The sequence below is a fragment of the Fistularia commersonii genome, chromosome 14, assembly GCF_037954325.1.
Source record: "Fistularia commersonii isolate RoL2024-O1a breed Wild chromosome 14, RoL_Fcom_v1.0, whole genome shotgun sequence".
Taxonomy (NCBI): domain Eukaryota; kingdom Metazoa; phylum Chordata; class Actinopteri; order Syngnathiformes; family Fistulariidae; genus Fistularia; species Fistularia commersonii.
In genome coordinates, this window is record NC_141297.1 from 8,247,257 (window position 1) to 8,271,740 (window position 24,484).

The window sequence follows — 24,484 nt, forward strand, 5'->3', positions numbered from 1 at the left end:
TGGGAAATTTTATTTGATATACAAGCAAACTGAATTACGATTCTCGGTCACAGAGTGAACTCAATAAATCAAGGTATTGCTGCATTATACTGAGAAAAACTGGACTAACTAGAGTAGAAAAATGGTAATAATAGTAAACATGTTGACTCCACCAACATGTTGAGTTGAACCGACACACCCAGATAATGTGAGTGAAAGCCAATGTGCTCCGGAATTATAATATACATTGTACTACATTACACTAAATGGAACAGGGCAGCTTTCTGCATATGCACTAAAAGCTTTAGTACATCTATTGCGGGATGATGCTTAGGCTCCGGAGGACGGCTCTTTGGGCTCTCTGGTGGTTCAGTGTGGGTTTTTTGGTTTGGAGACTGAAGTTGGATAAAGAACAACAAATGGCCCACATTATTTATCTTGTGTTAACATTTTCTAATCAGTCCGGCTTGACTGGTAGGGTCGGTAATGTTTGATTTTCAGAACTCTAAACTGCTTTCCTATTTAAACGTAATTGATTATTGTATTTTTGTGGATATCTTTAGGATCTATCCATTTTAGTTTGGGAAAATAGGAGTCCCTGAACAGCATGTTGCAAAGGGCCCCCAAAAAACTAGGAACTGCCCTGAATAAATCCACTGAAAAGGTCTATTTTTTTTTTTTTTGTTTGACCTTACCCTTACATCAGACGAATTGGCAAAAAAAAGAAAATTTTGACTTCAGCTCTGAAAATTAGTCCAAACATTTTTAAACCTTTAAAATGATTCAAAAATTGACAAAAAAGGGCCAGAAAATGACCAAGAAAGACCAAACATTTAGAAGAATATTTCACCCAAAACTCAGCAACAAAACTTGGAAAGACAGAACAAGCAGCAAAGTTTCTACAACTAAAGAAGAAGAAAAATGATCAGAAATTCCCATGAAAGTTAGAAACTTATAACTTTGGTAATTGATGAAGTTGAATTTATTTTAAGGTCTGAATAAAATGGGGACAAACTCAGTTCAAACATCCCCGCTGTGATTTCCCGGTAACAAAAAAAAAAAACACTCTGTATGCAGAATGAAGGTGTAAATAATTGCCATTTCTTTTTCTTCACAGCAGCGGCGCCGTGTGTGTTAATCGTCTGTCCTAATTAGAACACGGCAAATAAAAGGGGCCGCGGCGAGTCTCTCCGGGGTTCCACCGCCTCCCCGGACAACGGCCCGGTTGTCCTCGCTGGACGTTTTTGTCAGGGATACAGGACGGAAAAAAAAAAAAAAAAAAACAGAAAGAGAAAGGCGTTGATCGATACGGGATGCCAGAGCGAAAGAGGGGTCGGCAGTTCCCAGCCAAAGAACCTCCATTAGCCGCCTGTTCCACTTCGGTTTCCTGTTCTCGGCCCCCAATCTAAGTGGGTCACGGATCCTGCCGAGCACTAAAACATCGTACAGCTGGGATACCGAGGAAGCGCTGAAGGATCTGGGAAAAGTAGTCAATAATCGCCGCATCATTGGGGTGATTTGATCTCAACCTTTCGAGCGTCTACAGATGTCAATATCCGCGAGCCGTGTGGTCAGTGTGGAAGCAGGTCGTCAGGTCGGGTGACCAGAACCAAAAGTCCCGTGGCTTACAAGGCCGCTCAAGGCTTTGTCTTGTCAAAACATCTATAGCTTGTCAGGTGATGGCACTGACTGACGATTTCAACTTCGCAATTTCCAGATTGATTAAAAAAAATGAAGCAGACAATAAAACAAGATGGTCACTAGGGGTAACTTTTACCAGTTATATTATATTACATGACAGTCATTTAGCAGACGCTTTCACCCAAAGCAACTTACAAAAAGTGCAATTCAGTTACCGAAGATCCAAAGTACCAGTGGTCGGAAGTTTGACCACTCTACAAAATAACCATCTCAGTACCGTATACATACATACATTCATTTCATCGTTCTTTTTTTTTTATTTGTTTGTTTTTCTGGAGGGAGTTGGGGGCTAAGTGCGATTAGTGGGGTAGTGCTTGGTGAATTAGCAGTTTAATTAGCACAAACAAATCTTAACATCACATTTATTCTTCATTAACTATTAACACATGATCACGTTTGAGATGATTGGAAAATATAGAAAAAACAAACAAATAAAATCCATGGAAACTTTAGAATAAATTTAGAATTGATTGAAAAATATAGATGAAAATCTATAAAAATGACCAGTAAATTATGTAAAGCCCCCCCCCAAAAAAAATTGAGCAGGAAGTGTGAGAAGGGGGAGGTTGAGTGGGAGTAATCTGATTACTGAACCTGCACTGAGAACAAGGGGAGGGGAGGCCAAGCTGTTCCCAAACACTTCCCTCAAAATAAAAAAGAAAACTTCTCTCACAATTGTTTTCTCAATCGTGCTGTTTGTCTGCCAAAAAGGAAATTCCCCCTCTGGAAGCTGTTCGGGAAGCTAAACACCACCGGTGTGCCACTCGGTGTGCCACTGAAGGCACCTGAAATGTCCCTTTACTGGTTGTATAGAGGGTTAAAATCCCAGGTTCCTTCACGATACTGTGTTGAATATTCAGCTGATTTCCGAATTCAGACCACTGACGCAGTAAAAAAAAAAAAAAAAAATACTGAAATTAAACTTTTGCCATTCAAGTGGCAACAGAGCAGCAGGAATTTGAAAAACAAGACAAAAAAGAAACAATTAAGGTGCCACTGCTTTCTTGAGGCCAGCACTATGGGGTGACTCCCGATAAACAACAAGGGAATTGATGCTCTTTTATGGGTCTTGTTTTTTGGTAATTTATTACCATTTTTTGGTAAGATTTTTTTTTTGGTCTGGATTAAAAATGAAAAAAAAAAAAATCATTAAAAATTCCGTTATCCATTTGTAAGACAGAAAGGAGTCAAATACTTGGACAGGGATAACTGACTCCGTGTGTTCCAATCATATTTAGAACTGAACTGAGTCAAAGGTTTTAAAGTTGCAGGTGGCCTGGCGATTAAGTATTGCCATGTTGATCAGTTGGTGTGTGTGTGTGTGTGTGTGTGTGTGTGTATGTGTGTGTGAGCCATGTGTGGGAGGGACTTCCAGCTGCTGTTCTACTACAGGGTCTGAGCTTGATACCGATTGGACAATGGAAGATCAGAAATAACTCCACTTTTACAACAGGCAGGTGTAAAACCTCACTGAGATATTCCTGGGAGTCGAAGGATTAAACTCACTGAGAATTTAAGAGAACTTAGACAAAAAAAAAAACTTCCAGGACGTACTTGACGGTGACTGGGAAACGGGGTGGGAGTAAATAAAAGTGAATAAATAGTAAATAAAAAGAGAGGGAAAAAACAAGAAGGTGAAATTCTGTGAGGGAAAAAAATCTCAAAAATAATAACCACAAGGAAACCACATGAAAATTAGGGAGAAATAACCTGCAGTAGATATTTGAAAAAATCAAAAGTAAAAAAAAAAAATATTTGGAGCAAAAAATGCCTGATTATATAATATGTTGTACTTTTTTTTTTTTTAACTGAAAACTGCTGAAGTCAAGGGTGTGATTTGAACTCAATCCTGTCTGGTGGGAGTTTCCCCTGACGATATCACTGTCCTCCGTCAGCTCTTCAGCTCTTTAACAAGCCAAAGGAACTCAGTCATCACACTTCCTGTTTGTTTTGTTTTTTTCCCCCCTATTTTGCAGCTCCCTCTACCCCACCATGCACGAGTGCTTGAATCCACTGATGCGCCCAATTACTGCAGGGCTCGGAGGTTTCACACACGAGATTACAATTATTTTCCATATTAAGGCGCGGGTGTAATAACACCGGACAACGTGTCCTTTGTCAGGATTTAATGGGCAATGGCTGTCGCTGCCGACTCCATTAACTCCGAATAAAGGACACCTGAAAGGACACCCCCCGCTGTCCCCGTCCGCCGCCTGACTCCACTCACCTCCTTCATATTTTCATCTGTTCTTTAACCGGACAAAGAAAAGACTGCCGGTGTGTTACCCTCGCGCCGGCAATAATGTTTAACCAACCAAGACAAAGACATAGTATGGACAGGCTTCCATCAAAAAGCCATTTTGGATGTAATAACAAAACCCGCCAGGGTTAATAGAAAAAAAAAATTGGGGCAGGCCGGGCATTCGGAGAAAGGAAGTCAAGTTCGGGTTGGTATCCGCAATCTGAATTTCCGGTTGAATTTAGCACAAGAACATACCAGTTTGTGAGCTGAAAGTTTAGCTCCAGGTCCAATAAGTAAATCGAGGCAGTAATAACCATGTCACACACGTCCCGGTGTGCGGCTAAATCACCCCGCTCGCAATGAATATAGCTTTAAATCGAGCACTGTAATTGGGGTTCCTAGACCTTTTGTCCGGTGAGTCAAACAGAGAAAATTCACGGGGAAAATTGTCGTGAGATTCGAGTCTCAAATGCCACCCACCTACATCTGTACACCTTGAAAAGACTCAAGGAACTAGAAAACTATTATCTTACACCTGATCCCATCCAGAGATTAGTTTTTAGAGTATGAGACTAGGCTGAGACTGAGATTTTACAAAGACTTTGCAAGACTACAACTTGATGCTTTCTGTATCCCCCCCCCCCCCCGTGCAATGTATTCCCAACATGCTCTTAGTACAAACTTACGAAATGAAGAAGCAGCAGCATTTGGCTTGAGCAGCTCCAGTGTGTGCAGTGGTTTTGTTCAGAAAAGAAAACTAAGATCAACAAGAGGAGAAGACGAAGCAGAATATAAGCACCGTCCAAGCCAGGCTGTTCTGCCCACAACTCCAACATCCGCTCCTCCTTCTGGATGGTCCATACTGATCGGGACGTTCTTTGACGTTACCGTTCAAACCTATCGCCAAAAAGTACCATCTCTGCTGCCAACACTGCTCCGGTGATTGTTTGTCTACCCGGTTTCCTGTATCCGGTTTTGTTAGAGCTCATCTATTGGTTGATGATTGTGTTACTTCAAAGTGAAGGCTTATACTTGTAATAATATCAAACACGTTTGATACTGTCGTAAACCCAAGACTTGGAAAAGACTGATCTAAAACTGCTCAGATTACCACCATACACTTAAAATAACCAAGATGACAGGAGTGCGCTGCGACTCCAGCAATACTCCAGAAAAATAAGACTCAGTATGTCACTTTCATCTAAAATTTGACGTCTGCCCGACGTTTATCGTGCGTCAAAACGGTGTCCGATGCGACTTACGTTCGTCAACAGCAATCAGGAGGTTAAGGTCAGCTCTGCTTTGACAACATTCAAACAACTCTCCATCACCGACATCAGGAATATTCCACTCCCGAGTGTCTTTATAAGCTCTTAGTCTCAGTCAGTCAGATCCAAACCAGATGTTGTCTATTTCTTTCCATCTTGATTTTCCCCAGGAATTCAACTCTAAAATTCGTGATATCTGTAAAAAAAAAAAAAAAAAAAAAAAAAAACTTCCCGGATCCTGCCAGACACGTCGACAGCTGTGCGTCGGAGAAGCTCAGGCTAACATTAACTTCACAGATGGACTGGGGGGGGGGGGGGGGGGGGGGTTGAGGGTATGTGCCTCACACACCTGCCCGACCACTTTCTGTCATTCACACTCGGCAGCTGCTAAGCTGGCAGGACGGCAGCTGCAAGCGCGCGCACACATACACACGAATGAGCACACGCATACTATCAAAAAGGTCGTCCTCCGGCAGGACGACATGTATGGCTGTTTTTATTATCCTGTTGTTTGCACCGGTGAAAGGAACAGCTGACTAATGTCTGAGTCGCTGGCTGAGATGAAACTCCCAATGGATCCGCAGAAGAATAACCGCTCGGGTTTACAGAAACCAGACACCGAACAGTAAAGAATGAGCTGAATTCACGCGAATGTTAATTCTTTTCTTGTTTATTCTAAGTTATCTTTTAGAATAAAATCTTTTTTTTAATTTGAAAATTTCCTTTTGGATTTCTACATTCAAGTTAATTTTTTTTTGTATTTAAAGTTTTCTTTTTGGATTTCTACATTCAAATTTTCAAATTGTTTTTGACGTACCTGGCTTCTATGACCATTCTATGACCAGTCACATAGCGACAAGCTTTCTGGGGATATCAGCTGTTCTCACTTAATTTAATGCTTTTTAATTCTACTTTTAACAAATGTAATGACCATGTCCAAATGCAGATACATTTATATAATAATCATTAATATCTGGAATAGATTTCACACAGTAGCTGATAGGTTCATATGGGATTCTGACTGAGGATGCAACTAAAGCAGATGGATTTAACTTTGTGTATGATTATTCTTCGTTTGTTTCCTTTTTGCTCCAACTCTGGTGTTTATGTAACTTTTTGCACCGTCAGAAAACCATCCATAAACAATAACCAACTAAAGGGTTCCGCTTGTCAATCATCACACAATTCTGATCAAAATTATGAAATGTTTCTATAGCCTAATCAAAATAAATTGCGAATAGCAATGTGTTATCCCATTAAGTGTATTTACATTTTTAATGCCTCTAGACATTGAGTTTAATGATTTAATGCTATTTAAGGCCGTCTTTTAGCAAAATCTATTTACAACTGAATGCTTTTTAATGACCAGTGGAAACCATGTATCTGTATCTCTGTCTATCTCTTGGTTTATTTCAAAGATTATTTTTTAGGAGATCAACTGTTGATTTTTAAGAGGTGACCAACTACCAATCAAGACATGGCATTTTCCCACCCATGACTTCAAAACATATGAGATATAGTGGACAGTCATTTTACATAAGGAATCTCACTTTTGAGAGAAAAACAAATCAACATAATACTTGTATTCTCACTGGCGGAAATTATTATGAATTTTAATAATGTCCAAGCGAGTGGCTTACGGTTTGAGCTGCACTGTTCCAGGCCGTGATCTGACTGCAGGGGGTCTGACGACACAAACAACCGGCGGCTCTGCTCCACCGTTTTCCTCCTCAGCCCTCTTCAAGTCTGACTCACAGGGGCGCCGTCTAATTTGCTGTTTCGCAAGTTCAATTGGCCGGGCTGTCCGCGCACGTGGACCAGAGCCTAGCATGAGATCATTAGCGGGTTTCCATGGAGGGACGAGGATGATGATGGTAGGTGGCCAGCTCTTCGGCACGTGTTTACGCTCACCTCTGCCTGGTCTCAGCTGTTTAATGGAGCCATATTTAAAAAATATATATATCGCCTGCCTCCTCTACCCTGAGCTCGCGGCGATGATGAACTTGTTTTCGTGAAGAGGGTTGCAGGTTGATGTTCCCCTGCTGAAAGTAGTTGAATGCAAATGCACAGGCAAAGTCACATTGAGGACCCGCCCTGAAAAATAAACAAGCTACCTGTGTAATACTGTAATTTACTGAAGAGGCACGCCCTGTGTGATGGAGAAAAATAAATAGAGCTGGGAAAATATATTGCAACTATTATATTACCAATCTTCATCTACAAAATTTTTTTGAAGGTATGGTTCATTGTCTTTTCTTTTACTTGAAATTGAATTTTGAGCATTTCAGTTAATTACAAGCCAGATCCTGGGCCACCTGGCTGAGGTGATTCACTATTTGACAATGGGCTTTCTTCAAACACACACACGCACGCACGCACGCACGCACGCACGCACGCACGCACGCACGCACACACACAGAACTCATGAGTCTGAAATAAAGTTGAACGAACCATTTAAAAAGGAGGAGGCCCTGACAGATACTGGATTTCTCGAGCCAATGCAGACAAATTTTAAAAAAAAATCCAATATGGATGATTAGGCTCTTATTTGAGCCACACAGAACTTCGGACAAGAGCTGCTTTCACAACATTTTTCCTGTCGGGTAGCAAAACACCTGAAAACTTCTAACACAAGATCTAACCCGATAGGGACATCGGTTAAAAGCCGGAAAGGCATCAGATATGAAATTTAGAAGTCACATTGATGCTGCAGCTAAAATCTGAAATAAACCCACAAATCCTAAACACCTTAAAGATATTAGGAGGTCACGCCATGTGACCTCACACCATGACACTCACACCAAACAACTTGATGTCAACGTCAGCTGCCATCGGGGTGTAAAATCGGTCGACGTCTAACCTTTGGTAACCAATGTCACGACCCATAGCCAACAGAGCATGGTCACCGGGGCAAACCTGGTGCGCAGCTACGAGCATGGGAGATCCCTCCTCCCCATCTCTTGTTGCTCATTTGCCTCCGATGCAAACAGTCCCTGAGTGTTGCCTCTGCCACAGAGGCGCGGCCAGCGAAAACGCCGGAGGTCGTAACGATCGAGATGGGAGATGACATGAGGAAAAGGCCAAACAGTGGAGCGGAGAGGACGGATAATGTCCTTAACGCTAATGGCGACGCAAAAGCGCAGTTCCACAATTCAGATATTTCTGACCGTATTATGTAATTTAGACAAAAAAAAAAGTCAAGGTTTAGGGAGTTTTGTTCATTTTTTTTTATTGATGAACTGCCAAAATGTACTCATGGAACTTTCCTGTCATTTTGAAAATAATCTAGCAAGTTTGACAAAGTGAGGAGCACGATAGAGGATGACTACGTGTGGCCAGCTCCTTTTTAAATGCGAGATAACGGAATTAAAATGTAATTTTTCATTATACGTGGACATGTTGTGGAAACCGTCACGCAGCACCGTGACGCGAGTGCGACCCCAGCGTGGAGAGATTCTCCTCCAGGGCGAAGAGGACCACACTAGGCGAGGTGGAATTTGGCATGAATGGGGGGGGTGGGACGTCTGTGTGGAAATATGAGTCAGCACCATGGCTTCTTCCACGGGACCCATTAGAGAGACCGGCGCGCCGCTGTCCCACCAGGACCTTTTAGGGCGGATTTATGTGTAATAAACTTGCATTATCAGCAATAAAGCCACGCAGCGTCCACCTCCGCTAAGCAGGGCGTCCATTAGGGCTTTCTAAATGGCCGGTTTCTAATCGGTCGGTTAATTCCGCTGCAGGTATTGACAAAGCAAAAAGGGCTCCACGTGAATGAGTCCCATCTGCCTATCGTAGCAACTCCGGTTTCTCCACTGTATCGTTTGACCGCGAAAACCAGTAACCTTTGTGTTCAGTTTCCCAGAATCCCTGATGATCTCAGTGGCAAACAAAGACCCTCAGTATCAAAAGTATATAAAAGAAAGAGCCAAATAGCCAAATAAAAGCCATACTTTACATACTAATGCAAATACAAGTTTTAAAAGGCCCAAGTATTGGGTAAAGTGTCTTCATTAATGATTTATTGGTTATTTAATAGAGCTAATTTCAATAAGACACCACTTAGTGCTGACAACCCGCTGTAAACTGAACATCAGGAAGACAGATTAAATATCAGGGATACGTCAGAGTACATATTTTAGTCGTACATGAATTCAAAAATGCATTGGTGTTTGGACGTTTCTAAGTTCGGAGGCCGTTGTATTTTAGTTTAACATTTTTAAAAACAATCTGGGAACATGAGCAGTCAACTTCCAAACTAACAGTGAGACAAAAATGAATGTCCAAACAATGCTAGCGTCCAGCTTGGACTGCAGAGACAACAACTGATCAGACCTCCGACAAATAAATCATTGATCAGGACGGTTTTAATATATTTGTCATTTATCTGATAGGTGATAATAAGAAGATAAGTCAATGGAAACATTAGGTTTAAAATTACTACATGGGTTTCATCCGTTTCCTCACAGCAAGCGAACTTAAACCAGAAACTCAGCTCAAATAAAAGGCAAGTAAGGGATATTCATGTGGCCATTGAAGCAAAACGACTCCCGTTACGGCTCTGACTGACAGATCACCTGCTCAAAAGCTACTAAATGAGGAAAAAAAGCCGCACACAATCAGAAGATAAAACTAAGCCATCTCTTCTTACGAAAGTCAGAGTTGTTCTGCCAGCCAACAGCAGCTTACGCTCCCACTCGGACCGCTCTGCGCTCAGATTCGTCCACGTCCAGGCGTTGCGCCCTGCCGGCACCATGACACTTGAGAGCCTGGACTTTCTGTCCTCCCGCTCGGCCCCCCACTCTCCAACCCCTTGGACGAAATCTGTCTGGGCTTCTGTCTGCTCGCATGATGTCAGCAGCTGCTCAGCTCGACTGCCGGCCCACTTCAAACACAAGGGAGCTGTATTTCCTTGTCAGGATTGCCATTGTTTTGTTTTTTTTTTTTTTTTTCCGGCTCTCCCGTCTTCCTCTCATACTCATAAATAAATATAAACTCCAGTCCATTTATCCAGCCCCTATATATCAATCCCACATCCTTCCTCCTCTTCTGGGACCCGGGCCAGGTGTGAGAGCCTTATTTCCCCCCGGTCAAGTCAATATTCAAACCTGCTGAACAGCCAACCCATTACAGTCATTACAGACTCCTCGTCTCTCTCCTTCTCTATTTTTTTTAATCGCAGGTCCGGCTGATGAATCGCGCCAGAATTCTCCTTCCTGTCTGTTAAGAGGTGCAGAATAGTAGCTGGATATTCACAGCATTTTTCTGCCTCCTTTCTAGTGAGCAGTGATGCCGAGGACAATCGCTGCCATCCTAAATGAGTGCACTGAGCTTCCCTGCCTGGGGGGAGGAGGGGTATGAATCAGCCGAGGAGCAGCAGATAGGAGGCCTGACCGGAGCTATTAGCATCAGCTCCTGTGGAAAAGTCCAGAGATAGAAGTGAGGAATTCAACCGAGAGGGCCCGGATGAGGACGCTCCACCGCAAAGATCCACACAAATCTGGAGGAGGAGGTCCTGACCCTGGACCAGTCATGGGATCAGTTCCCAGAGTTTGCCCCAGCAGAAAAAAAGAAATATATAAAACTTAGGAAAGACAGAGTTTCTTTTTTTTTTTTTCCGTCCAAAATATCGGCTTGTTTAGAAAATTTCACAAGAAAATCTGAAAAAACCCCAAAGAAACTAAATATTCATGGTGAACAAAAAACTAAAAATCCAGGATAATTATCCTATATCGCAGAGTTGGGCGGTCAGAATGAACCTTCTTGTCTCACAGAGTGACAGGTACTCTTCTGCCGCACCCCACTCACACAAATAAGTTCATAAAATAGCAAAATGCACTCAAAGGACATATCTAACATGCGGAGAAAGACCTTTTACAGACCCTTTACCCTGTACAGTACATACAAACACAGACACACACACACACAGAGCTAATAAATATAACAACATGCTGACTAGTTGAAAATAATCTATAAAAAAAAATAAAAAAGGTTAAAAATCCCCTCTCATTAAAAATCCTCCCATTTAGAAACCTCTAGTGACCACTTAGCCTCTAAGCGGACGCTCAGAAGCTAATAGCTCTTTTCCACAACACAATTCCAGCACAACGACGGGGTTCTTTTTTTTGCATTTCCATCAGGGACAGTATCTAGTACCTGATATTTTTTTTAAGTACCTATGAGGTTCCCAGCAGACTGAGCTGATACCATAAACAGAAGACCAACACTACTGCATCCATTTTTTACATATTTAACAATGCGTACAAAACGACAAGGGAGCAGCTTGGTGCCGTTGTGCTATTACAACGCACACCCACATTAAGGAGGAACCATGAAGTAACACAAAACCACCCGAACTGTGCTGAGTAGAGCTGGACCCATGGTGTGGGAAAGTGGCTTAAGTGAACACTGTTAATCAAAGTTTATGGACAGGAAGAAACATTACACATATTTCAGTTGAGAAGCCTGTTGTCAAATGAAATTTTTATTTACATTTTTTTTTGTATCAGTCAAGTAAGCTAAAAGCTGATATTCAGTTGCGGATATGTGTCGACATTTGCTTTGAATGAATAAACACGTTAATTTCCAAGAGAAAAAAATGATTAGGAGTATCGGAATTATAGGAGAATATGATTAATAAAACGTGTTACTCTCCTTAGGGTGTCCCACTCTGACCACACTGATCAACTAATACAACTTAAGTGACACAAAAAATACAGAATGGCCACTTGTCAGAAAAAACAAGACTCGATGGACAAAAAAAAAAAAAAAGTTATTTTTTTCTTTTTAAATTGCGTTAAAAGTATTAAATAGTAAAAGAAAAAAAAATACTGAAGAAAAGGAACCTTCCTGAGTAGATGGAAATATCCTGCTGTGAGCAGCTTGATGAGGATTGAGGGATTAGAAGGTCAGAGATGCGGCAAGTGTCCGAACAGCAGCCTTAGCAGTCTATATATCTATTCTGGACTTTTGCGGCCGTCCTGAGCATTGCAGCATCCATGTGTAGGCAGTCCTCTGGACTTTGTTGTCCAGATTATCGGAGGATTAGAGCCTCCGGCGGGTGGCTATTAAGCAGTGACTTCTCACTTGCCTTCACAAAACAAACGGCGGCCTCAGCTGGTGAGGTCAGACAATGTCAGCGTATCTCACAATAACAGGAAGTCTTTTCACCTGCAGCCACAGGGCAGCTAAACACCAGCAAGCTAGCAAGCCCGCCAAGAGGCCAGTGGTGCCAAAGAGCAATACGGCCACAATGGGCTTTTCTCCCAAAAAAATGAGTCATTTGGAATAAATTGTCCTATTCTAAATTCAAATACTACAATCACGAAAACGCTTCAAATATCAGGTTAATATTTCATTTAATTTAATAATAATGGGCATGTGGCTGAGTGTGATATAGGTCAACAGACATAAAATAAAAAAAAAAAATGGTAATTACAGATCAGATGTGCTATGGACAAAAACCTTATTCATGATACTGATGATTTCACATTCAAATTGTGATATTTGTCACTGCGTAGGACACGCTCGGGTGAGGGGCAAAACTATTATAAAAACAGATTCCACATGACATTGTCACTATGAAGACAGACTTGCACAAAATACTGCTGGGGGAAAAAACGCAAATACATCGGTTTGTGGGTGACAGAGACAATGCAGGTGTGTCAGTTGCCGAGTCAATGGGTAACAGCCGCCCTGCGTCACACTGACAAGCGATTCCACCCAAATGAAGTGTATTCACTGAAATCACCAGTCCTTTTCACCCATTATCTGATAAAACATGTTCACAAAATTTGGCTTCTTTAACCAAGCATACATCTCAACTCAAATCTAATTCCGTTCATCCTATACTCATCTGCTGCGCAGGCGGAAGGCAGAGTGATAAACACCGGCAGAGACAGATGACGTGTCTGTATCACCTACGTTACCTTTTTGTCTTTACGACCCGCTTAGCAACAGCGAGCCAGACTACACCGAGCGATAGAACCGGTTCTTTGTCAGTGTTGCTGCTCTCAGACAATCCACCATGATGGTATCACATGTCCATTTTCTATCAGAGGTTCTGTTACCAAGTTTTTGAATAGACCGTGCGTGTTTAGAGGGTGCTCTCCAAAAGTAAAAAAAGCAACTAAGTTTTGACTGATCGCCATTTTAGATCTACTGGAGTGAACCGACAGCCAATTTTAAAGACTGCGAGACAGATAAAGGAACAGAAAGTCAGGGGGATACTGCAGTTTCAGCACAGATGGGAGTCAAAAATTCTGTCATTGTCAGCTGAGCGTAGTAAAATGAAGCAAACTGGCCAAAACTGGAGTTAATTTAGGAAACATATGCATTGTTGTGTCGATATTTGAGCAGCCTTTTGGATGGTGGTGTGTTAGAACATCTGCTCTGAGGCTGACGGCACAGCACATCCCCTTCAGCTTCAGGGAATCCCCAGGTTTTTCCATTCCTTTGTGTGTGTGTGTGTGTGTGTGTGTGTGTGTGTGTGTGTGTGTGTGTGTGCGTGCATGTGGAAAACATGGGTGTGACTGAGTCTCATTAGCCACCCATGACTAACAAGTGACTCAGAAGCAGGTGCATCATCCGAATTCAGACTGATTACAAGGCAACAGAAATCTTTCTCAAACGCTGGTTTGTATTGAGCCTATGGACATCAAACTACATGTGTGATGACTGCATACCGAAGACTGATAGTGATGATTTGTTGTGGCAAAAAATACAAAATGAGGGACAAATATTCTTGGTGACATTTCCAAACACTCAACCCTCGTTTGCTTAAAGAGCCAAACTAACAGACTGATGGGTAAAGCCAGTCTGAGGGAGTGAATCACGGCTGTTCTGAAGTCCTACATCCAAATTCATCCAAAAAAAAAATCTAGAGCAGTGTAGCTATGATGTCTGCGAAAGTAATGTGTTCTAAAAGACTGTTTAAAAACAAAAACAGCACTGCAGGCCTCATGACAGGCATTCTTGGCTCAGCCCATTTATTTCACCAGGCGAAAGGACTCACAATGACAGGATTTATAAAACAGAAATCACTCAAGATGCTTGGCTATATAAATCCAACTAAAGGACTGTTTACACATATCTGTGCAAACACAGGGATTTCACTGTGATTCATAACTCTTTTGCACATCTGGGATCAGGAGAGGTTAGGATGCGTATTCATCTTTCGAAGGAGTCGGCTTCGGTCCGACAGCCTCCTTCAGCCACGGGAGAGGGAAATTCAGCGAAACCTCTGTAACACATTCACCCTTCAGCCACATCTGTGGTAATCGACCTTTTATCCAGCCTTTAAATCTGCATCTGTTTGCAGCACGATCGTTCTATTCTTTGGAGTCAACTAAATTTTATTTTAGGGCCCAGGGGGAAAGGAAAAAAAACGTTCAAAAGCTACAATACCATTTCAACAGCTGAAGTCCAGTGCAAAATGTCACAATTGAAAATTAAAAATAAAAAAAATTAAAAAGCTCTGACGAGCAACAGTGGAATAAAAACACTGGTGCTGTTGTCACTAGTCTTAATTTGAAAAACATTTTAAAAACAACCTGGGGCCAACTTTTTTTTCCCATTATCGTGTGAATATTCGGGTGAATCACAACCTGTGTTTATGTATTAACTTTACTCGATGATGATGATGATGATGTTCTACTTTGTTTCTTTCTTTCAGATTTCCAGGAGGCTTTGAAAGACCAGCTGGGCCGACAACAAATCAGAACAAGGGAATGTAAACTAATGGCACGCTGTGGCCGAATAACATCGGAAGTCCAGGGAACATCTGTTTCTTGTCAGCCATTGGTTTAAATACATTTTTATTTGTCTTTAAAGGTAAATCAGCTGTGTAGATGCTTCGCTACATTTTTGCAGGGGAGCCACCTTGTGTTTACAGCAATGCCCAAACACCGTTAACTGTTTCCATTCCTTTGTAGCTATCAACAGGGGCCTCATAACAAGCCAGCCTAAATCCAGAAAAAAATCTGTTTGGGATCAGCATTTTTTTGGCCACTCCTCTTGGAAAATGGACTGAACAGGAGGCCAGACAGCTCTGCAGAATGGCTGAGAGCGACAGGTCACCTAAAGGTAAACGTTCAGTATGCTTTTTATTTAAGCCCTTGTGAGGGCAAAACTTAAGAGCGCCATTAAAATCTCTGCTAATTATGTGAACTAATTTATCCCTGATTCATTATTATTCAGTCAACTTCTCAAATGCATGTTCCAGCTAGCAGTGACATGTGACTTTTACAGAAGTCACATATCACAATGATTTATATAAAAGGGCTTCCAATTCACCATAAACACTCTGATCACTCTCCTTTCGGAATAGTTTCCAGAGTGTTATGTTGTCAAAGCCCATTTGTGACTTCTACTATTCATCTACAGAGTTGATGTATGTGTCTGTGTGCACGTATTGTCTGCGGCTTCAGACAGGTCTAGGGTGCCTGTCCTGCGTTCAGTGCTGGAGGACATCAATGATTTCAGAGCGGAGGAGCTCCACACATGAGGATAAGAGCATGTGTTTCCCCTGCGGTCAACGATATGGCGAATTCTAGGGAAAGTACTGCATACGGTTTCGATAAGCCTCAGAATTCAGACGGTCGTCAGAGCAGACTCAGGCTGCTCATGTTAAGAGGACGCCATGATGGCCTACCCAGTGCCCCGCCATGGTGTCTCACACAGACTTATACAAAATCATTTAGTTACATGGCAATCCTCCTGTTTTTACCTTTAAATGATCTTTGGATGTTAATGACCCAGACCTTTTAAGTCTAAAAAAAAATGCAGCATTCAAAACACACACAGTGACAGGCTCCAAATGTGTTGTAATCAATAAATCAAATCAATGGTCTGTGCTGGTTTGAGTTTTTTTTCTTGCGGCTATCCATTCTATCTGTTCCGATTTCGCTGCGAGGTTGCCCCGTTCTATTTCTGCCCACACATTTAACAACACGAGACCTCGGCAGGAAGCAGGTGGTTTGTTTGCCAGTGTTGTTTATGCCCTGTCTTTTCCCAGGCAGTGCGAGCTCACATGGGGAGGCGAAACAGGACCCTTGAGCTGGCGAGAGGGATGACGAAGTGCGGCGAAGGGCAGGGAAAATGAGGTGAGGACGGTTGAGTGTGAGGAGGAGGAAGTGATGGAAAACCAGACTGAGTGAGTGAGGAAGAGGGAGGGGAAACGAGGGCTGCAGCAAAGGACTACACGCACGTTTGCCCAGGTCTCTAAATTAGACTAAACCTCCAGTGTCCCTTGTTGACAACCTGAGAAGTGTAAAATAGATCCTCCACTGCACAACTAGCTCAGAGGCAACACAACACCCGATGGGGTTTGACATTCGCCGACGTTAAGACTAGCTAGACACAGAAGCAGCTAGGGGTTGATGCCATTTTTCAGTGGTCAAACTTTTTTGGGTCTAATTGTAAATACTGGCCCAAAATGACTGTCTGCAAACTCATACTGAGAGAGAAGCTGCTTGAAATCCATAAATACATTCCTTTGACTTCCACAACATCTCAAATCAATTGTTTGACTATCCAGATTTGATTTGTCTGCTCTGAAAGCCTTCGGTTATTTTATCTCCATTCTGGTGGCCGACAGCTAGACCAGATGCTGAATTCTCGAATCGTTCTACGTTGCAGCCACAAACCGGTGTGTGAACCCGAATGTTGAACCCTTCTTTGCGTCAAGCCAGCCTGAACAGCTTATTGTGACTATGACTCTGTGCCCAGTTCTCTTCATACAGCACATCCACGCAAAGGCAGCTTCACTGGACCACCATTAGGAGGGTTTTGAAAAAGTGCCCTCCCCCCCAGCATGTAGACTAATAAAATAACACTAATCACAAAGTGCTTTCAGCGGAGGACTTCTCACGCACAAAGATGGAAAATTAGATTACTTGGTGCACCGGAGGGTTTGCCAGGTAATTTCACTGTGCCGCATCATCACAATCCTCTCACACAGGTCTAGGAGGATGTGGGCATCGCTTGATTGGATTTGCTGAGTTGAAGGCGATGGAGGGGAGGACGAAAAAAAAAAAAAAAAAAAAAAAAAGGAGCATACATAACCTTCACCACCAGCAAACATAAAGAGGGCAGAGGCAATCATTGCACTTTCCTGCACAACTAGATAATAAAGCCATTGTTCATGTCGGAGTCGGAGCACAAACACCTGGGGGATTTAGGGACGCACAGGAGGCCTGCAGTGGTACCAGCCCCCGGAGCAGAGATTAATCGGCAGACCTGTAGCGGCTGAATCGCCTCCGATCGATCAAGCTCTTGAATGAAGCCCTTTGTTGAATAAGATGCGACCACCGTTAAGGGGTTCATGCATGGACCCCAGGGGGGGGCCCTGAGAATTAGCCGCAAAATGGATACAGACACAATATTAAATGGCTTTTAGTTATAGTTTCTAGAGACTACTTACTTATTAAGCAACTCTGCTATATCTACTATTAAACAACCTCAACTATTTTTTTCCAAATATGGAAAAAAAATCATCAAATCAAAAACCATAAATCAGAACCTGAAATTCCTTGAGAATCATTTATGAGCTGTTAAAAAATTAAAATAAAATAACCAGGGAAAAATCATGCGAAAACCAGTGAGAAACTGCCCAAAAATGTGTAAGTAAATAAATTACTGATTATCAAGATAATTGTAAAAAAAGAAGAAAATAACAGTTTAAAACTTATGTTTTAATAACATATATGATAAAACCATGACTTGTGATATCGATGCAGCAAAGGCTGCGGCTGCGCTGTCGGACCAACCAATATCACTCATTTCTGATACAAAAATGCTGATTGAATTACAGCCAGACATTAAAAAAGAAATCGGATCAGTATCAGCGCAGGAGAATGAATTATGGTTTGTGTGTGCGATTGGGGAGGTGTGAAAGATATTGATCGCAACACAGTTATGGCCATTCCACTTATTCATTCAGAGAAGTAAGCATTAATCTTCATTACAGCTGAAGGTAATAATCAATTACTTGTCAACCTACTATGTTCATAATCGATTTACTGGTTTGAGCCTTATTCTAAGAAACAACGGCCAGACGGCCTCTAATGCTGCCTGTCGCTTGTCGGTATTTACTGGTCAATTTGTCTTTCAATGACAACGGGACATTTTATAAACTCATCACCCGATCGATTAATCTCGACAATAATCCACGGATTAATCGTTAATGAAAAAGAGTCATTAGTTTTAGCCCATCTTGGAGGGGGTGGGGAAGTGGGGGTGTCACACAGCCGGGTCACGGCTCTCCTACCGCTGGCGGGAAGATCTTCAGTTCAAAAAAACAAGCAGGTGTTTTTAAGGCAGACCGGAAATCAGTGAAATCCTGGGAAAGGACAGAAACATAACAACGAGGAGGTAAGCGGGTCGCGACCCTGTGACTTCCTGTCGATTCTTGCTCTCCGTTCCCCACAGATTTTTTTCAGTCCCACCCCTGTTTCATGTATATTTTTCAGCGAGTAAGTTTTAAATGGGTCGTTCCATCTAAAATAATGGAAGGTCCTTTTGTTCCGCACCCATCCAATCACCTTTAAATGACACATCGTGTTTCTTTCCGAACCAATTCACACGGGAGAGGGGCCATTTGCATAATGCTCTTTGATTGGGATTCCACTCGGTGGCGATGAGGCGGGCCGAGGTGCAACGTTCCCAGCGCCGCAGTCCCGGGGCGTCCGGTGTCAATCAGCCGGCTTAATGCTAGAAAACAGGTGCGCACAAAGCCGCCAAAAACAGCTATCAGAGGCAAGGTGGAGGGGATGATTTGCTGGATTCTGCAATCCAACAGTGTTTTGGTTTTGGTTTTTTTTCCCAGCAGGGTCTTGAGCTCGTCCAGGCCGGACACCCGGCTGCAAGTCCATAAAAGGACTTGAACGTACCCTGTGAGTTTGTGGGGATAAAGTATTACTTCCTGCGTGTTTCAGCGTGAATTTGTCCATCCTGAGCCTGATGTAGGGGGAAGGGAAGGGGGGGGGGGGGGGGGGCGTGGAAAACAAGAGACGGCGGTCAGCCCTGAGTTCGCTCTAGTTAGAGTACATCTCAATAACGGTGACCTACTTTCATGATAGCGAGGGGGGAAAAGATTCCCAACTCCTATGGAGAACTACCCTCTGTATGTCCCAAACGGTCCCGCTCACTCCAGCCCATAATTATATACACGGCCTCGGAACCAGTCTCTCCCACAGCCTCTATTTTTATCAGCCGCCTGTGAAAAGCAAAGGTTGCTGCTGCGCTGCAGGACTCAAAGCAGGTTCTGTGTGTGAATCAATGCACAACGAATCATGACTGACAGCCGGTGTGTCACGGGTTTTTCTTTAAGGGGCTGGGACCTGTAGATCTGCTGGCTGCATCCAGGACTGGATGGGGGGGAAGCTTGGTTTTCAATGCGAATTATACATCCAAGCTTTGGTTTTCTTTGTTACGTCAAATAATGCTATCCTCCCACACTGCAAAAAATGCATTTTTCAACATCTCGCGGGGGAAATTAGCACTTGCTAATTTAAAAAATAAATGCAATAAAAAAAAGCTAAACTTTCCCTTGATTAAAAATTTGAAAAAAAAAATTAGTCAATAAAAAAATTATTTACATAAAATAAGCAGTTGTGTACGAAAAACAAGCGTTTAATAAAAAAAAAATCAAAGACCTAAACTTTAAACGCTGAGATCAGTGATGCTTTCATCAGAAGAAAGGGAATCTAGATCCATTTTCAGTGTGAATCTGTCATGTGACCTTCCTGGTATCATGATATATACATTTCAGTTACAAAAAAAAAAAAACATGTGATATACTATTCACTTCCATGTCAAGGCAAAAGTGTTTCGCATGTGACAAACTGATGGGGTCTTCACCTGGCTACTGCACTTTGTGTCCGTGAGACACTCAGCGAGTGAAGACATGCGGCAATAAACCAGGGGATCGATCGGAATCGATCGTCAAACCCCTGTTAGCAAACGACCCCTTTTTTTCCCCAGTTGCCACTTTAAATGGCTATCGGTGCTATCAACGGAATCGCAGCTCCTTTGTCTCCCACAGACTCGGGGGAGGCTGACAGACGCAAACACACAATTGTAAACTCCAGGGACTGCGATTGTTCAGTTTTATGGGTCCTGACTGGCTGAATGCGCGCAAGCTGCTTTCACACTCCCACGGAGAACAAGTGGGTGCTCTTGTTCGCCGGTTTGCATATCAATACCTGTTTTCTACTCCGCCGTCCATTAGAGTCGTCGATGGGAAGCGACAAAGAAGTGTCATTCATTAGTTGTGACAAGTCGGCGAGGTCGTCCGGTGATGTCCGATCGGGGGAGAAATAGACGCATCCATCGCGCGCATCGGATTAAATCACACTGGCGCTGCATTCCGTCGGATTCAGGCCGGCGCCGGATGGCTAACCACTCGTCACTCGAGTGGGCGGCCGGCAAATAGAGGGAAATATTGTACATCTCATCCTTTCGAGCCAGATGTTAAGATACTACCTGATATGGGATGAAGATTTCGGACACACTAATAGACATATTTACAATTATACATCAAGCATGTACCCTTTTTGGGGGTTTGCAATAAGATGTCAAAAGATTTGTTTAACCACTGCAGGCAATCCTAGATTATGCAATTCTGTTGCTTGATGACAATAACCTCATCGCCATGACAATGAGTGGAACACATTTCATTTTACCGCTTCCCAAGCAAAATCTAGGTTAACAGCATAGCATTAAGGGCTCTTTTATGTTCATGCTACAGCAATAAGTAGGTACATACGTTTCGAGCATTCTCAATCGTCACTGCCCACATACTCTCCATGAATTCCTTGGCAGATGTTAATCTATGTCAAACCACTGTGCCCGGAAACTGGGCAGTGGAAAAAAAATATTTATGACCCTCACATTCTTACACCACCAGCTAATATATTGCACATCAAAACCAGCAAAAACAGAAAAAAATCCTCAGTAACTGAACCAAAATTTCCTATCTTCGCAAACAGTCAGCAGATTAAGGGAATCGACACGTCCGACTTGCTGAGGCGTCTCGCCAGCCGTCAGCCAGACTCATCGGTTGACCGGAACGTGACATCGTAAGACGGTGACATCACGGCCTCGAGCATAATTTAAATCCAAGTGATTTATTTGGTGTCTAGCAAACTTATAAGGCACTGTGCCCGCCGGCAGATTATGAATTATCACTTTGCCCTCTATCACCAGAGGTGACAGTAATCACAGCGCGATATCTTTCTCAGACGCGCTCAGTCAACAGCAGATCTCCTGGGAGGTGCATCTTTTATTAAACATGCTTTAATAAGTGATATCTTGCGAATCCCCCTGTTGATTTTAAGTATAGATCATTACAAGACACCGCTCTTAAAGACGCAAGAAGCGGGAGGAAAAACAAACAGGCATTCCATGCGGATAGATACGACTTTAATCAAATTTTGGTGCGAGGAATCACAAACTAATTTGATTGTGAGGTTCCTGGAGACTCCCCTCCCTTCTGGTGTGACAAGTCATTTCCAGATTTCCAGTACAACGTTTGACTACAAGTGGGGAAAAAAAAAAAAGAATCTATTTCTCACCAGCCAAGGCTCCGGCCGAGGCCTGCTGCATCGGAGAGCTCTCTCAGAATGTCACATGAGACATTTTAGGCCTGGGTGATGGAGTTCTCCTCATGGGGGAAGTCAGGGAGCTAAAAACAGAAGAGCTTAAGTCCTTGGTGCACGGGGCAAAGAATGTGGTTAGAGATCAACACTGGTGAACCAGCAAATCCTTGTCCACAAAATATGTACCCATTAAACCCATGATTACACAGAGGGGGGGATAAAAATAGAGCCTGGGCGGTGCGTTCACATCCTATCACAACCCTTAGTCATTGTCGCGGACGACAGGACTCTTGTCTCCCGATGCCTGTTATCTCCGACACGGTAAGTCTGGGCTTTCTGGGCAGGCAGCCCAACTAAGATACCTCCCCAGCCCCCTTCCCAACAAATGCGGAAGGTACCTGAAAACGTTCAAAGGACAGGATCCTGTTTATTTCTGTAAGGGGGCAGGGAATGTCTCATCCTCGCCGGCAGAAAAGCCTTGAATCTGCCTGCAATCGGACTGAAGGACGGTGGTGCGAAATAAAGTTCAGTAGAGGATGCAAAACGGCGAGGGGAGTCTGTTCATGAGGGTCGGTTTGAGCGGAAGCAGCATCTCCCATAAATAGATGGCCCTCGGGCAGAAAGCCCGGGCAGATTAAGACCTGCCCAGGTAGATGGCGTCTTCATTTTTACTGATGGCAGGTTAAATTTAGTGCATGGTAGGACCAGAGAAATTAGGCCAGGGCGATCTGACTTCAAATCAGTATGACTTGAAAATTTACACCTCTGGCACTGGTGTCCCTTCACATGGAGATGTTTGAGTTGTAATCTTTGAAAGTCAAGCCTGTGTGTCAAATTTTTAGGCCATACAATGACATGGTTATAACCACCGCTGAGCCCTGCATTGAAGCCAGCGGCCATTTACACTCCAGCTTGCTGTTGCTGATAAATTGAACAAGGATACAGTAACTAATATCAGTGGATATAGTGACCAGGATGTTAAAGGAGGTGTAGGTGGAAATTATGGAGCAAATAAACACTTAAAGCAATGCTGTAAACTGCTTACTCAGTTTGAACGCAGAAGTAGCAATGAGGTTGCAGTCACTCAACGTACAACTATCAAAAAAAAAAAAAAAAAAACTTGCCAAAGTGATATAAAAAAAAAAAAATGGCGAAAACTTTTTAAACGTTTCAACCGGATCTGGTTAACTGGAAAGCCACTGTCCTTTAAAACAATTAGCCTTAACCCCTTAGCCCCCCTAATCCGGGTTGGGGGGGCTAATATCAGGAACACAATGCTACATGTGCCCGTCACTGCTATCATTAGAACCACTATTTCTAAGACTGAAAACGTGTTTCTGGCTTCTTTTATATTTATCTCATTTTTTTCAGTAAATGAACTGCACTTCTCATCATCTTAAGAAAAGTGACATTGTCCAATATTACCATGAAACAACCCGACCTTTGCGGAGAGGTCACGAGAACGCCGGCCAGGCATTGGCGAGACACGAGACTCAGACAACCGCGCAGGAGGAATCCTAACTCTGCTGGACACCCTTAATACCGGCTCTCAAGCCACCAGGATAAAGGGGGTCCAAGTGTTCTCAAGGTAATCATGTTATTGTTGGCACGCCACAGCGGATGGGATATTACTTCCATTTAGTGGAGGGGGGGTGAGCAGCGTCTACGGGTCATGGCTACGGCACCTGACGACACCTATGCTACAAAGGCCTCTGTGGACAATCGTAAGTCACAGTGAGTAATCTAGACAGCCAGCAATCCGCCTGGTCTGGATTCGGAAAACACGAGTGAAAGAAAAAGGAAGGGACCTTCTGCAGAGGCTCTGGGCAAGGTCAGCAGGCCATGTGTCTCTTTGACAGCAGGAGTTTTCCAGCATCACTGGCCTGTTCTGGCTGCTCTCCAACCAACACCATCCCCCTCGAGACAAATTGAAGGAAGACAGACCATGTTTGGTTTGCTGATGCAAAGAGAGGAGAGAGGCCCATCGGGAAGGCCTTCCTAAGATAGACACATCCGACAAGACTGCATTAAACGTTGTGGAATGTAATTTCATGGGGGTGGGAGGGGTGCACATCCCGGCATCGCTGCAAAAACATCATTATGTGCTGCGACAACATTCTGTCCAGGAACGATGGACACAGAGCCAGAGATTCAGCTGGAGCTTCAGGCGAAAATAAATAAATAAAAACAGGAACTTACTAACATGATTCCTGTCAGCTGTATTATTCGAGCAGAAGTAATAAGGGGATTAGTCGGGAAATAAAATAATCGAAAGGCTATTTTTATATAAGCGAGTCAACATTGAACATACTGCATGTTCCACAAGCTTAAAGGGCAAGTATTTAATTTATTCATGTGGTAAGATGAATATCTTTTGGTTTCAGACTCAGATAATTTTTTTTATTTTGATTTTTATAATCTGCTAGTTTTCATTAATAAATAACAATTAGAGATGGGCTATTATCCCTAATGGCCAATAATCAGCTTGGATGCTTATTGTTTTTGCATTATTTGAGTCCAATTTTGCAGTCATGCCGATTTAAAATTCTTCTAATACACGCAGCCATGATTCACGGATGCACAGTCTGCCTCCACTGCCATGTATTCAGTGTGATTTTAAAGGTCAGAGCAGTAATAAAAGCCACTAGGTGTTCTTTTAAAGAGCACCGCACATCACTTACACAACTCACTCTCCT

The 24,484-nt window shown here is 42.9% G+C and overlaps 1 protein-coding gene across 5 annotated transcripts in view; it reads right to left on the reverse strand.

The window, feature by feature from the left end:
- Nucleotides 1-24,484, reverse strand: part of pkig (protein kinase (cAMP-dependent, catalytic) inhibitor gamma) — a 30,824-nt gene that overhangs the window by 4,271 nt on the left and 2,069 nt on the right. Inside the window, exon 1 of one of the 5 annotated variants that reach the window (XM_086159850.1) lies at nt 21,765-22,901. The exons of 2 other annotated variants lie outside the window; for them this stretch is intronic. The gene's annotated coding sequence lies outside the window, so the exon portion shown is untranslated. Of the gene's footprint in view, nt 1-5,184; nt 5,264-9,841; nt 10,544-21,764; nt 22,902-24,484 lie in introns of those variants that run through there. 2 more of the 5 variants (XM_086159846.1, XM_086159849.1) reach the window with 2 other exon arrangements.